This window comes from Gopherus evgoodei, chromosome 3 (genome assembly GCF_007399415.2).
Source record: "Gopherus evgoodei ecotype Sinaloan lineage chromosome 3, rGopEvg1_v1.p, whole genome shotgun sequence".
NCBI classification, from domain to species: Eukaryota; Metazoa; Chordata; order Testudines; family Testudinidae; genus Gopherus; species Gopherus evgoodei.
Window position 1 is genome coordinate 48,440,072 of NC_044324.1, and position 15,668 is coordinate 48,455,739.

Below are 15,668 nucleotides of genomic sequence, written 5' to 3' on the forward strand. Positions count from 1 at the left end.
CCCGCCGAGGCCTACCGGGGTGGGGGGACGGCCTTCTACGTGCCCGCCGCCGAGCGCTCGCTGCCCCAAAGCATCCACACAGAGAGCCTCGGTCCCTTTCCGCTATCCCATACAGACAGTGCCACACACAGGCAGCACCCCGTCCTTTCCAACATCCCGCTCCTTCACAGCACCCTCAAACGAGACCACCCCACCCCTGCACAGAGAGCACCCCGGTCCCTTTCCACTATCCCATACAGACAGTCCTGCACAGGCAGCACCCCATCCTTTCCAACATCCCACTCCTTCACAGCCCCCTCAGCCCCCTCAAACAGACAGCATCCCACCCCTGCACAGACAGCACCCCGGTCCCTTTCCGCTATCCCATACAGACAGTGCCACACAGGCAGCACCCCATCCTTTCCAACATCCCACTCCTTCAGCACCCTGAAACAGAGACCACCCCACCCCTGCACAGAGAGCACCCCGGTCCCTTTCCACTATCCCTACAGACAGTGCTGCACACAGACAGCACCCCATCCTGTACAACATCCCACTCCTTCACAGCACCCTCAAACAGAGACCACCCCACCCCTGCACAGAGAGCACCCCGGTCCCTTTCCACTATCCCTACAGACAGTGCTGCACACAGGCGCTCCCCATGCATTCCAACACCCACTCCTTCACAGCACCCTCAGCCCCCCCTCAAACAGACAGCATGCGCCCCTGCACAGAGAGCCTCTGGTCCCTTTCCACTATCCCATACAGACAGTGCCACACACAGGCAGCACCCCATCCTTTCCAACATCCCACTCCTTCACAGCACCCTGAACAGAGACCACCCCACCCTGCACAGAGAGCACCCCGGTCCCTTTCCACTATCCCTACAGACAGTGCTGCACACAGACAGCACCCCATCCTGTACAACATCCCACTCCTTCACAGCACCCTCAAACAGAGACCACCCCACCCCTGCACAGAGAGCACCCCGGTCCCTTTCCACTATCCCTACAGACAGTGCTGCACAGGCAGCTCCCCATGCATTCCAACACCCACTCCTTCACCAGCACCCTCAGCCCCCCTCAAACAGACAGCATGCGCCCCTGCACAGAGAGCCTCTGGTCCCTTCCACTATCCCATACAGACAGTGCCACACACAGGCAGCACCCCATCCTTTCCAACATCCTACTCCTTCACAGCACCCTCAGGCCACCCAAACTGACAGCACCCCACCCCTGCACAGAAGCACCCCGGTCCCTTTCCACTATCCCATACAGACAGTGCCGCACACAGACAGCACCCCATCCTGTACAACATCCCACTCCTTCACAGCACCCTCACCCCCCCCCAAACAGACAGCAACCTACCCCTGCACAGAGAGCCTCTGGTCCTTTCCACTATCCCATATAGACAGTGCCGCACACACACAGCACCCCATCCTTTCCAACATCCCCACTCCTTCACAGCACCGTCAGCCCCCCCAAATAGACAGCATCCTACCCCTGCACAGAGAGCACCCCGGTCCCTTTCCACTATTCCATACAGACAGTGATGCACACAGGCAGCACCCCATCCTTTCCAACATCCCACTCCTTCACAGCACTAATCGCCCCCCCAAAACAGACAGCAACCTGCCCCTTCACAGAGAGCCTCTGGTCCCTTTCCACTATACCATACAGACAGTGCTGAACACAGGCAGCACCCATCCTTTCCAACATCCCACTCCTTCACAGCACCTCAGGCCACCCAAAACTGACAGCACCCCACCCCTGCACAGACAGCGCCCACACAGAGAGCCTCCGGTCCCTTTCCACTATCCCATAGAGGACAGTGCCGCACACAGGCAGCACCCCTCCTGTACAAGATCCCACTCCTTCTAGCACCCTCGCCCCCCCCCAAACAGACAGCATCGCCCCTGCACAAAGAGCCTCTGGTCCCTTTCCACTATCCCATACAGACAGTGCTGACACAGGCAGCACCCCATCCTTTCCAAATCCCACTCCTTCACAGCACCTCAGCCCCCCCAAACAGACAGCATCCTACCCTGCACAGAGAGACTCTGGTCCTTTCCGCTATCCCATACAGACAGTGCTGCACACAGGCAGCTCCCATGCATTCCAACATCCCACTCCTTCAAACACCCTCAGCCCCCCCCCACCAAACAGACAGCATCCCACCCTGCACAGAGAGCACCCCGGTCCCTTTCCACTATCCACATACAGACAGTGCCACACGGCAGCACCCCATCCTTTCCAACATCCCTAATCCTTCACAGCACCCTCAGGCCACATCCAAACAGACAGCACTCACCCCTGCACAGAGAGCACCCTGACCCTTTCCTCTATCCATAAAGACAGTGCTGCAACACAGGCAGCACATCCTTCCAAAATCCCACTCCTTCACAGCACCCTCACCCCCCCAAAACAGACAGCATCCTACCCCTGACAAGAGCCTCTGGCCTTCACTATCCCATACAGACAGTGCTGCACACAGGCAGCTCCCCATGCATTCAAACATCCCACTCCCACAACACCTCAGCCCCCCCCCCAAAACAGACAGCATCCCACCCCGCACAGAGAGCACTCCAGTCCCTTTCCACTATCCCATACAGACAGTGCCACACTGGCAGCACCCCATCCTTTCCAACATCCTACTCCTTCAGAGCACCCTAAGGCCAACACCCAAACAGACAGCACTCCACCCCTGCACAGAGAGCACCCCTGATCCTTTCCTCTATCCCATAAAGACAGTGCTGCACACAGGCAGCACCCATCCTTTCCAACATCCCTCCTTCACAGCACCCTCAGCCCCCCCCCCCCCCCCCACCCCCCCCCCCCCCCCCCCCCCACCCCCCCCCCCCCCCCCCCCCCCCCCCCCCCCCACCAAACAGACAGCATCCCACCCCTGCACAGAGAGCACCCCGGTCCCTTTCCACTATCCCATACAGACAGTGCCACACACAGGCAGCACCCCATCCTGTACAACATCCTACTCCTTCACAGCACCCTCAGCCCCCAAACCGACAGCACCCACCCCTGCACAGAGAGCACTCCGGTCCCTTTCCACTATCCCATACAGACAGTGCCGCACACAGGCAGCACCCCATCCTTTCCAACATCCCACTCCTTCACAGCACCTTCAGGCCACCCCCAAACAGACAGCATCCGCCCCTGCACAGAGACACCCCAGTCCCTTTCCACTATCCCATACAGACAGTGCCGCACACAGGCAGCACCCATCCTTTCCAACATCCCACTCCTTCACAGCACCCTCAGGCCACCCAAACAGACAATACCCTGCCCCTGCACAGAGAGCGCCCTGGCCCTTAAGCACGTCACTCGTTCACAACCTCCACAGATAGAGCCCTGTATAGACAGTATCTCACCCCTTCACATACTCTCAGACCACCCCCTCACCCACACACACAGCATCCCTCCCCTTCACAGCATCCCAGACTGAGCACGCTGCACAGAGCACCCCACCCCATCACAACACCCACACGCAGGCAACACCCTTTTACAGCACCCTCAGACCACCCCCACACTGCCAGCACCTCACCCCTTGACAGCACCCTTGCAAAGAGCACCCCACCCCCTCAAAGCACCCTTAGACTAGCCTCAACACAGAAAATACCTGGGACAGACAGCATAATATTAGGGAAAATTATATCACTAGGAGGGTGGTGAAGCACTGGAATTGGTTACCTAGGGGGAGGTGGAATCTTCATCCTTAGAGGTTTTAAGGCCCAGCTTGACAAAACCCTGGCTGGGATGATTTGTTGGTGTTGGTCCTGCTTTGAGCAGGGGGTTGGACTAGATGACCTCCTGAGGACTCTTCCAACCCTAATCTTCTATTATTCTATGATCTCATCCCTTTACAGCACCCCCATGCATAGAGCACCCTGCACAGAGAGCACCCTACCTCATCACATCACCTTAAACACAGAAAGCATCCCACACAGACCGCTTACACATAGGCAGCAGCATGCCACCTCTTCACAGCACCTCCACACAAAGCACTGCACATAGTGAGCAGTCTACACAGCACCCCTCACACCACCCACACAGAGAGCAACCCCACCCACCAATCCACCCCATAACAACACCCACACAGAGAGCACCCCATACAAAGAACAACTGCACATTACTCGCCACATAGACAAGACCTCTGGGCACAGAGAGCACCCCACCCATCACCTCCCAGACAGCAACTCCCAAGGCCCCCCACGCCCAGAGCACCCCTCACCACCCCCACGCAGCACCCTACATCACACCCCAACTTTTCATAGCACTCCACACACAAAGCAACCTACACAGAGAGAATTTCTCAACAGCCTCCACACACATAGCACCCCACCCATCATTACCCCCCAAACACAGAATGGCACCCCTCACAAACCATTCAGAGACAGCACCCAGTACAGTTCTCCACACATAGCATGCTACACAGTCAGTGCCCCTTGCCTCCTTTGTAAAGTTCTTTGAGATCTATTGATGAAAAGTACTATATGAAATATCAGTATCATTTTATTATTATGATATTACTATGCCACTGCACACAAATACTTTCACATAGACAGTATCCCTCACAGCATTCCATGCATACACATATAGCAACCCACACAGTCACTACTCCCACACGGACAGTACTCTACCACATTACCTGTACATTGTCACTTCCCACTGATCACCCACCACCCATACAATAACCCCCACACAGACAACCCCGAGAACAAGTTCCTACAGTACTCTACACACAATCACTGCTCACTCATTGCACACACAGCATCCCTAACAGTGCCCTCTCACCTCCACATAGTCACCACCACACAGTCAGCACCCAGTCACCACTCATCAAGTGGTGAGCTAGAGCCAGTTCGCACCAGATTGTGTGAACCAGTTGTTAAATGTTGAAGCAGTTTTAGAACCAGTGTTAACCTGCTTCCCTGCGAGGGGCACTTTGGCTTTGATGGGCTCCAGCCGGGAAGTGATGTAATTCCTCATCCGGCCGCCAGGAGCACTGTGCATGGGAGCTATGTGGGCCGCACCTGGCCTGGACATGGGCCCTGCTGCTGCTCCCCCGACCCTTAGCCCTGGGGCTCCCACTGCTGCCCGGTGGGTCCCTGGCTGCTCTGCTGGGCCTAGGCTGTCCTGTTGCTCGGGCTGCTATAAGCCGCTCTCCCTGTGAGTACCCGCCACCCTGCCCGTAGCCAGCCCCTGTCTCCAGCCAGCCCCGCACATTCTGCCCACAGCCAGCCCTTGCTGCACCCCTGGCCTGCCCGCACCAGCCCAGCACCCTCTGCCCTGTCTGCAGCCAGCTCCGCACCCCTGCCCACAGCCAACCCCTGCTGCATCCCCCTGAGGCCCTGCCGAAACCAGCCAGCCCCACACACCACTGTCTCCAGCCAACCCTGCACCTCCCTGCCCTGCCTCCAGCCAGCCCTACACCCTCCATCTCCAGCCAACCCCACACCCCCTTGCCTCCAGCCAACCCCACACCGCCTGTCTCCAGTCAGCCCCGCACCCCCTGCCCTGCCCACAGCCAGACCTGCACTCCTTGTCTCCAGCTAGCCCTGCCCCACGCTCCTGTCTGCAGCCAGCCCCACATCCACTGGTGCCCTGCAGTTCCCAGGGCAGTAACCCTGCACACCTGCTTCAATGAGGGGGGCAGGGAGCAGCTGGGACCCACACATGTGCACACCATAGGGAGACCAGACAGCAAGTGTGAAAAATCGGGACGGGGTGGGGGCTAATAGGTGCCTATATAAGTCAAAGCCCCAAATATCAGCACTGTGCCTATAAAATCGGGATATCTGGTCACCCTAGCACACCCCCAGGGAGTGGCGGGGACCCACACATGAGAAACAGAGCTCATTTCTAGTTCAGGCCCATCTTTTTAAAAAGAAATTTAGGAAGGGTTAACGTATATCTGTATTTTCCAGACATGTCAGGCTTTTTGGTTCTTAAATCACCATCTGGAAGGAATTTAAATTTAAAATTTAAAATTTAAAAATTCCTCCCAGGAAAATACGGACATATGGTAACCCTATTGGTACAAAAAATACATACTGTGGCAATCCCTTAAATCAGAACTTTTTATAGGGAACTGGTTGTTAAGATTTTGACAGCTCATCACTGCACTCACCCCACAAACATCACCTTCTACACAGAGTAGCCTCCTCACTCATGCAGAGACTGCACTCCACCCAGTGTCCCCACACATGCAGTTACCTCCCACTCATCCACTAGTTCTTCAACCATCCATAAAGATTTCCAAGATAGAAAAGACTGAAATTTCTAATTAGCTGAGCAAAGTGAGATCTTACACTCAACTCAATGGCATTTCTCTGTATGTTCAACCTGGATATACCAGATTTGATATTTTAAATATTTTCTAGGTAAAAAATAAGCAGGCAAATATCTTTAAACTTTTGCTCATGCTGTCAGGGAAAAAAGTTCATGGAAAAGTTTAAGAGCATACTATGAATGGACTGTAATGAAGTGGTGTATTTATCATTGCTGGTTAGTGACGGAAACAGGAGTCTGCCATTGAGCAAAAGAGCAGTGAGTTTTCCTTCAACAGTAATAACAACATTTAACAGTAAATAAAAGTTTTTCTTTAGGTATTCATTCAAATTTCACCAAAAATATCTAGTTAACATTTCAAATCAAAATTAATTTTAAAGATCTGAGTAATCATACAATTTACAAATGTTAATTAAACCTTGGCACAGGTATGTAGGAGAAGCTAGGTCACTCATCAGTCTTCCCTGAATTCTGGAAAGGTGGAATCATTATTATATTTATTCTAATACTTATTTTACACATAGGGAAACTTAGATTAAATCCCCTGTGTACTACCAGCCATAGCCTTTTGCAGCACACCTCTCTAGGAAAGAACATCCCTGTCTACACCTGTTCAGCAAGGCTGAGAGGCTGGTGTAAGTTCTAGAAACTCTTTAACCTCCAGTACCTCTCCTTCGAAGTTACGGGTTCTCTTTTCTCCAGGGACTCTGCATGAAATAAGGTTTGGAACCGTTGCTTTCTCCAAGAGATGATCCCTGTGGATACAGAGTCCTTCAGTAAATTAATATTCACCTTTCAAAGATTGAACAATCAAGCTTAGATACCATAAATCACAAACTAATCTGCATGTCTGTCCCAGCCAGTTTCTGTTTTGTCTTTTTCAGATAGACAGATTGGTATTTTCTTCAATAGAAATTCCCACACAGGCACTCATTTTTCATTGTCATGAATTACGAATTAGGGATAGATCTCCAGAGATCTGTCACAGTGCTCTTGGAAGGACTGCATTTGAGACTGTATGAATTGCTTAGCCTTACATGCAATCACACATATCCAGCACATTTACTCATAATGGAGAGTGACAATGTTGCACTCCCTATTGTGCACCATACAAGGACTTGCATCAAGGCCTAGGTGAGTATATCTGTAGCCTACTTGCTCGGCTCTTCTGAACCAATTATAAGTACTTCTAGCAGTGTTTTGCTTAGGGCCCTTTGGGGCTGCAATGCACTCCTACCTGCCTGTCAAGAAAAGTGGGCATATTTAAGATGGAATGCTGAGTCCTCAAGGCCTCTTATCAACATGCTGCACATACAAAAGGGGAGTTAATTTACCTCAGTGCTAGTGGATTCTGATCCCACACTGAGTCAAAGGTTGCAGGGTCAATATAGCAGTATCACATTTTGTGTCATAAAACAATGTCTGAATAACATGAACTGAAACCTTAGATGTATCATCATTCTAAGCACTGGACTGTTCTGAATGAAGATAGGGTTTCTGATTTTTCTAGTTAATTATAATGTATAATTTAAACTCGCGCACACATGCATGCACTTCCATTGAACCTGCAGTCATAGAATCTACTGCAATACCATTTTAGGCCCCACCCTGGAAAATGCACCTGAGGCATTCCATTGAGTTCAATGGCATTCATATGTGTGAAGTTTAAAATGCATAAGTGTTTCTGGAACTGGGGCCTTACATGTTATAATAGGTTTTCCATCTAAGTTGCTTTATTTTCTTTTTTATCCCAAGCTCCCATAGAACTAAAATCTATTAACAGTGTATGGTAAAATTCCTTTCCACATCCTCCATTAATATTAACTGAAACTTGAGAGGCTGAAAGACAAAGCACGTTTTCAATTATTAAAGACAGATCAGATTTAGCATGAAAGTTCCCTTTAAAAGAGCAGGCTGGTTTGTAACTGTTTTTTTAGCCTCTTACTCCTCATTCATATCTAAAACTCAAAGATTAATCAAGTGAAAGAGACAATCTCTAACATTTCTAATTTACATTTAATTACATTTTCTCATATTAAAATAGTAGATAATGATTCTTAAGTTATTTAATTTAGTTTTCATTTGATCATGTTAGTTGCTATAAATAAATAGTTATGAATTCATGAGCCTACAGTTTCAACCTTATGTCTTCCTTCCCCTTCCCCCTCACTGTTGTTTGTTACCTAACTTGAAACATCATGTCTCACATTAGGTTCTAACCCTGAAAATACTTTTGCACATGCTTAATTTTGCCCTCATGAGTGGACCCACTGAACTAGTCACATGACTAAAATTAATCCCATGTGTATGTTTTCAGGATTAGGGCCTTAGAGTGCAAACTCTTCAGGGGAGGGACCTTGATTAAATCCTGGTCTCATTGAAGTTAATGGAAAGACTCATATTGACTTCAATGGAGTCAGGATTTCACCCCTTGCCTTTCTGTTGTTCTGAGATGCCTAGCACACTCTTGGGCAGTATCAATATTTCATAATCCTGTTTCTTTAAACCGTTCAGTTTGTTTACAGACTTCTGAAGTTTAGAAACCTTGGGTTTTTCCTCCTCTTTTATTAAAAACGAATTATATAAAAATATCAAAAATTTTCCTCTGTCCTTCAGATTAGAAAGTACATCCCATAAACTAGGCTTGCCTGGTGTGAAGGGGAGGCCAGACTCCTAAGGGATGCACTCAGTCCAATGTTTTTCTTTTATCCTGCTACAGCATGGTCTAAAAACTGATTCAGTGGTGGTTATCACCAGCATGATAGAAAGTGTGAGAAACTGGGACACTTTTTTCAGGTGGCAGGTGGGAAAGTTGCCTATATAAGACAAAGCCCCTAATATCAGGATGGTCCTGATAATATCAGGACATCTGGTCACCCTAGCAGCGTGACTTATTTCCTAGAATGCATTGGCTTTATAATGTAGGAAGATTGTGTCTGGAGAAATCCCACCAAGACATAACCAACTATGCCTCAAATATTAACTCAAAAAATATTAAAAAATTACCCCTTCCATACTGAGTGTCCCCTATCAATAATATATAAAAACCCAACTTCCCAAATCATTTCCATACCTCAGAAAAGGAGAAGCTCTTATCTAATTATTAAAGTGAATCATCCCTCTCCCCAACATCAGTGATGTCTTCCTGGAAGTAAAAACCTATGTCCACAACTGATGAGAAGAGAAGTGGCAATAGTGATTATAAATAGACTTGGAAATATTAGATTTTTTATCAGTAAATGTTAATAAAACTATTTCACCATACATACAAACTAATTAAAAATATTTTCATCTACGAATAATCAAAATTTACAGATAGCAAAGTCAGAAAATTGTTGTTTGAAAATTTCTTAGAGTTTGATTTAAGGCTATATACTTTGTATATTTTGACATTTGATGTTGACAATTTGTGCGTTAATGTTTATTAAGTTTTAACTTTTTGAATCCCAACATCTATTGTCATTAAATAATTATTTTCTGATGCCCCATAATTTCTCACAACTGAAAATTTAAATCAATAAAATTCAGAACAAAATGCTTAAAATTGATATTTGTGCAAAACTGTGAAAATATAAATCAATAAAAATCTAAAAAAGTTTAAAGATAAATATCAGGATCAGTTGAAATTATAAAAAAATAAAAATCAAATTTTGTCAAGCCTTGCTATAAATACCAAATGATCTGATCCACCCACATTAATAATATGTCTCCAACTAGGGCAAAGCTTTTGTCACAGGTGGAAAATAAAGTAGTACGTGCAACCATTATAAAAAGGAAATACTTCTTAACTTTAACTTTTTAAAAAATTAACAAATCAGTGTCAATAGCCTATTGTATTGAAAAGGCTCTGTCTCAGGTCCAGCAAGGGATAAGATGTTAAAAAAAATTTCTGTTGCAGCATTGAATGGTTAAGTATGATTCAGGGTTTCATGCCAAGTTATTGCTGGCTTATGTCCATTGTAACAACCACCAGTTAAAATCTCTTTAACCCATTATTAAACTCACAGAAAAATAAACAAAATGTTTAAAGCATTTCAAGACTAAGAATTAAAGAAAGCTTTCATTTTAACAATTTTCCTTATTCTCTTTAGATGTGCAAAGTCTCCATACAGAAAAACTTAGCATTATAGATTGTATTAAAAGTTCTTTTTGGAAGAAGAAAGACAGCATTCATTTATATGGTCTTGAGCTGTTATTATTTTGAAATTCAATCCTGTTTCCTTTAAGAAAAACATATGCCAAATGGGATTAAAAAAGAACAACAAACAGAAAATGAAGCTTCTGTCTCTGGTCCTTATTTTACTTGCATACTAGCTGCTGGGAAAGTGAAGGCAGAGTACAGGGTTGTAGATACCACAACGAGAGCCGGCATACTTTTTACCAGCATCAGGCTGTTTAAGGCATTTATTTTGACCTTGGCTTTTTCAACACAGGCTCTCCCCAGTGTTGCAAAAGTGAAGTTGATTTTGCTGATTAATCCAGATTCTTATTAGATAGAGAGCAAAATGAGAAGGATAAGAAAGAAGACAATTAGGGTAGAGGAAGGAAAATGCCAAACTAGGAAGATGATGACAGCCAGAAGCTAAGGCTCACATCCCAGGGTTTTTCAGGATTTAGCTGAAGCTGATAGAGGTGGTGACGTCCTCCTTTTTTCTCTCTGATTAGTGTGGTCAGGACCTCTGTCTGAATCAGAACGAAAAGATCCAATGGTGTTATGGTAGATCCCAAGATGCCAAGAGATTTCTGGGAGGGTGCGGGAGAGTTGCAGCCATTATGGCAAAGCTCTTTCCTTCCAGGCCACTCATCCCATTGTTCTCCTTCAGGGACCCCCAAACAAACAATGTCCAAAAAGGGGTGGCAACTTCATCCAATTTAAAATTAACCACTCAAAACATATTTTGGTGATTTCAGCTATAAACATTTCCTCCCATTTTTAGAATATTTCAACTTGTCATATCAACTCATGAGTCTGTCAGGAGCTTTAAAGACCCCTTATCATTCTTTTAACTTAAACAATCTAGTTTGTACCAGTCTTTCTGTCTCCAACTTCTTCTTACCCTTCTATACAATTTAGTATAATGAGCTGAGTTGGGCTTTTGTTGCCTTGGGCAACATAGAATACAGGCTTCTGCACAATAAACTGCTATAATAAATGAAAATTTCTTCCCAATCTCATGGCAGTAATCAAAGAAATAATCAAAATGTAGGACAGGAAGGGACTTTGATAGGTCATCTACTCCAGTCCCCTGCAGGGGTCTGGACATTTTCCCATGACGTCCACCTCTTGGGAAAATCTAGGATCATGGATGATAAGCAGGACAATAACAGGTTTTGGATGGCAACAGTACACAAGTTATATAAGTCTCCCAAACTCTGAACTCATACTAAAAAAACTTATATTACATCACACCATCATGTTCTGTTTGTCATATTTGTTTCAAAGAAGCTAATTTATAAATGATTGAGAGAGTTTTACAATTTTTTAGTTGTACTCTTTTCTTGTAAATCCAGGTTTGTACCAGTATAATAAAACCACCTCCCACAAGTGAAACATGCTATACTGGTAAAAAGGCAGCTTTGCCAGTATATCTGTGTCTTCACTAAGGATGTCTGCCAGCGTAGCTATGTTAGTCAGGGATCACACCTGTTCACCCCCTGACTGACATAGCTATGCCTGTAGAAGTCCTGCACAAACATGGTATTAAAATTGCACTTCAAACAGCTCCAATTCTAAAAAAGCAGCTTATTAGGACAATGTTTTTGCTTTTCCCCTAAAAAACTCCATTGGCTTAAGGCCGGTTGAGCAAGATTTACTCCTGAAGCAGAAGCAGTTTTTTCTATACATAAAAAATGTTATGACTTAAAATCTTAGATCTCACTGCCTGAGCTCATTACAACAAGCACTTTATTCCTTAGGGGAGATTTCCAGCTCCTCAATGGAGCTCGTTACTTGCTTCTCATCCTGGCAGGTCTTAAGGCTGTCAAGCAATTAAAAAATGAATTGTGATAAAAAAAATAATTGCACGATTAATCACACTGTTAAGCAATAATAGAATACCATTTATGTTTTCTACATTTTCAAATATATTGATTTCAATTAGAACATGGAATACAAAGTGTACAGTGCTCATTTTATATTTATTTTTTATTACAACCTAATACAAGTTCTGTAGTGCAATCTCTTTATCATGAAAGTTGAACTTACAAATGTAGAATTATGTACAAAAAATAAGTGCATTCAAAAATAAAACAACGTAAACTTTAGACCCTACAAGTCCACTCAGTCCTACTTCAGCCATTGCTCAGACAAACAAGTTTGGTTACAATTTTCAGAAGATAATGCTGTAAATGTTGTTTACAATGTCACCTGAAAGTGAGAACAGGCTTTCACATGACACTGTTGTAGCCAGCATCACAAGATATTTATGTGCCAGATGTGCTAAAGATTCATATGACCCTTCATGCTTTAGTCACCATTCCAGAAGACATGTCAATGCTGATGACAGGTTCTACTCAATAACGATCCAAAGCAAAGCGGACAGATGCATGTTCATTTTCAGATGCCACCAGCAGAAGGTTGATTTTCTTTTTGGTGATTCGGGTTCTGTAGTTTCTGCATTGGACTGTTGCTCTTTTAAGACGCCTGAAAGCATTCTCCACACCTCATCCCTCTCAGATTTTGGAAGGCACTTCAGATTCTTAAACCTTTGGATGAGTGCTGTATCTATCCTTAGAAATCTCACATTGGTACCTTCTTTGCATTTTGTCAAATCTGCTGTGGAAGTGTTCTTAAAACGAACATGTGCTGAGTCATCATCTGAGACTGCTATCACGAAATACATGGTAGAATGTGTGTAAAACAGAACAGGAGACATTCATTCTCCCCAAGTTCAGTCACAAATTTAATTAACATGTTATTTTTTTAATGAGTGTCCACACCAGTCGGTCTTATCTCTATACGCCCATAGAGTCTGTTCCCCCGTGTTCCATTTCCAGCTCTGACACTGCAGAGGTTTACCCATGTCCCCCTTCCCAGCTCTGATGCCAGAGAGCATTTACCTCCTGTCCCCCTTCCCAGCTCTGAAGCCAGAGAGAGTTTACCCCGTGTTCCCTTCCCAGTTCTGACACCACAGATCCTTGTCTATGTCCCTGTTCCCATTCCCATTCCCGCCCCCCTTAGCAAACATTATTCCAATTTTTCTTTCCCCCACTTCCTGTTTCACCCCAGTTTATGTACACCTCTACTCGATAGCACGAATTCAGATATAACACAGTAAAGCAGCACTCTGGGGGGGTGGGACTGCGCGCTTGGTGGATCAAAGCAAGTTCAATATAACACGGTTTCACCTATAACGCAATAAGATTTTTTGGCTCCCAAGGACAGCGTTATAGCGGGGTAGAGGTGTAGTAATATTCTCAGCTATATTTTACTGAACCAATCATTTTACTGAAATGTAACTAACCAAACCTAACATATTGTAACATAATTCTCTAACCAATTATATCCCGCTACCCTAATTAACTTACACGTAGCAAAATTAATTATACTGCAGACAAAAACAGTTAGAGAACCAGAAAGATTAACAATAGAAAAGTGGGGGCCATAAAGATACAATGATACAGAAATGAGGGTTTCACAACCACAACCATTGACAATGATTTCTTGCCAGACAGGATGCTATCAAACTAAGTTTTCTTTAACCATCTTAAGATCAGTTTCTTTATCTGGTGGTGATGGGCACTATCAGGACAGGACTGTATTCCTAACAGCCCAATGCCATCTTATTTCAACGTGACTGGTTTGGAACAGGATGTGACCATATGCTTCCTAGTTTTGGTTAAGCAGCAGAGGCAGCCATATAGTCTTAGCCTAAGACCAGCCTCAGGCGATCCTAGTGAGAAAAGTCCATACACAGGCAGATTTGTGATTTTGATTCTTTGTTTTATACCTCTATAACTAGATAAGTGATAAAAATACACTGCATATCTATATTCTAACATAAGGGATTGTTTACATGGGGAAATTTACTTCCATAACTATAATTGTATATAGCTGTGTAATTATACAGCTATAGTTATACCAATATACTGACCTAGTGTTAGGACCTGGTAGGCCAGTTTGTTTGAGAGGACTAAATAAATGCAACCACTTCTGGGAATTGCTAGAATTACCTGTGGACTGTGAGTTCTTAAAGGGCCAAGAAGACAGGAACTACAGAGGCAAGGTGCCATAGATAGGGCCCTACCAAATTCATGGCCATGAAAAAATGTGTCACGGATCATGAAATCTGGTTTCCCCCCATGAAATATGGTCTTTTGTGTGCTTTTACCCTATACTATATGGATTTCATGGTGGAGACCAGTGTTTCTCAAATTTGGAGTCCTGACGTTTCAGGGGGATCAGGTGGTTATTTTAGGCGGTATTGCCACCCTTACTTCTGTGCTGCCTTCAGAGCTGGGCAGCTGGAGAGCGGTGGCTGTTAGCCAGGAGCCCTGCTGTGAAGGTAGTGCCCCACCAGCAGCGCAGAAGTAAGAGTGATAATACCATACCATGCCACCCTTACTTCAGGTGCTGCTTCTGGCTGCTCAGCGTTCAGAGCTGGGATCCCAGCCAGCAGCTGCCGCTCTACAGCTGCCCAGCTCTGAAGGCAGCGCCAACACCAGCAGCTGTGCAGAAGTCAGAGTAGCCGTACCGGACACCCCCTTTACAATAACCTTGAGACTCCCACACAACTCCTTTTTGGGTCAGGACTCATACAATTACAACACCATGAAATTTCAGATTTAAATAGCTGAAATCATGAAATGCACAATTTTTAAAATCCTATGACTGTGAAATTGACCAAAATGGATTGTGAATTTGGTAGGGCCCTAGCCATAGAATGACCTTCGGTCACGAGGGGTGCTTGCCAATGTTACAGATCATCTATAACATATTATTGGCAGCTATAAATGCTTAAAATATCTATTAATAATTATTAATACTTTATAAATATTTATGTAACTGTGGCAAACTCAGGACAATTAGCTACCAGGAGAGGGGTAGTAATTACTCCCAGAGGGGTTAAAAGGCCTCTCCCTAGCATGGAGGGGAGATAGCCATGGAGAAACAAGGTTCAGCTGGAACAGGGGTTACCAGGGAACTAATTAGCTTCAGCTGGCCCCAATTGCTGGGGACCTTTTTAAACCCTCCCTGGCAGGGAGGGGAGGGGAGCAGCTGCTAGTGAATAGGTGTAGTAGGATTCTGAAACTCTTCCGGCAAGGCAGATTGCACTCTCCCCACAAGGAGAAAAACAGAGCAAGGGACTGACTGAGAAGGGATTGGCCAGAACCCTGTGCCTGGGAAGGGCTTTTGCTTTGCCCAAGCCTCTGGTTCCAAGGCAA

The 15,668-nt window shown here is 45.5% G+C and overlaps 1 long non-coding RNA gene across 1 annotated transcript; it reads left to right on the plus strand.

Moving 5' to 3' along the window:
• The first annotated feature begins 7,999 nt into the window (after nucleotides 1–7,999).
• LOC115649449 lies at nucleotides 8,000–14,085 on the plus strand. Its single transcript, XR_003999821.1, has 3 exons — nucleotides 8,000–8,011; nucleotides 10,129–10,133; nucleotides 14,001–14,085. It is a non-coding gene; the product is annotated as an uncharacterized LOC115649449 (long non-coding RNA).
• Nucleotides 14,086–15,668: the final 1,583 nt, after the last annotated feature.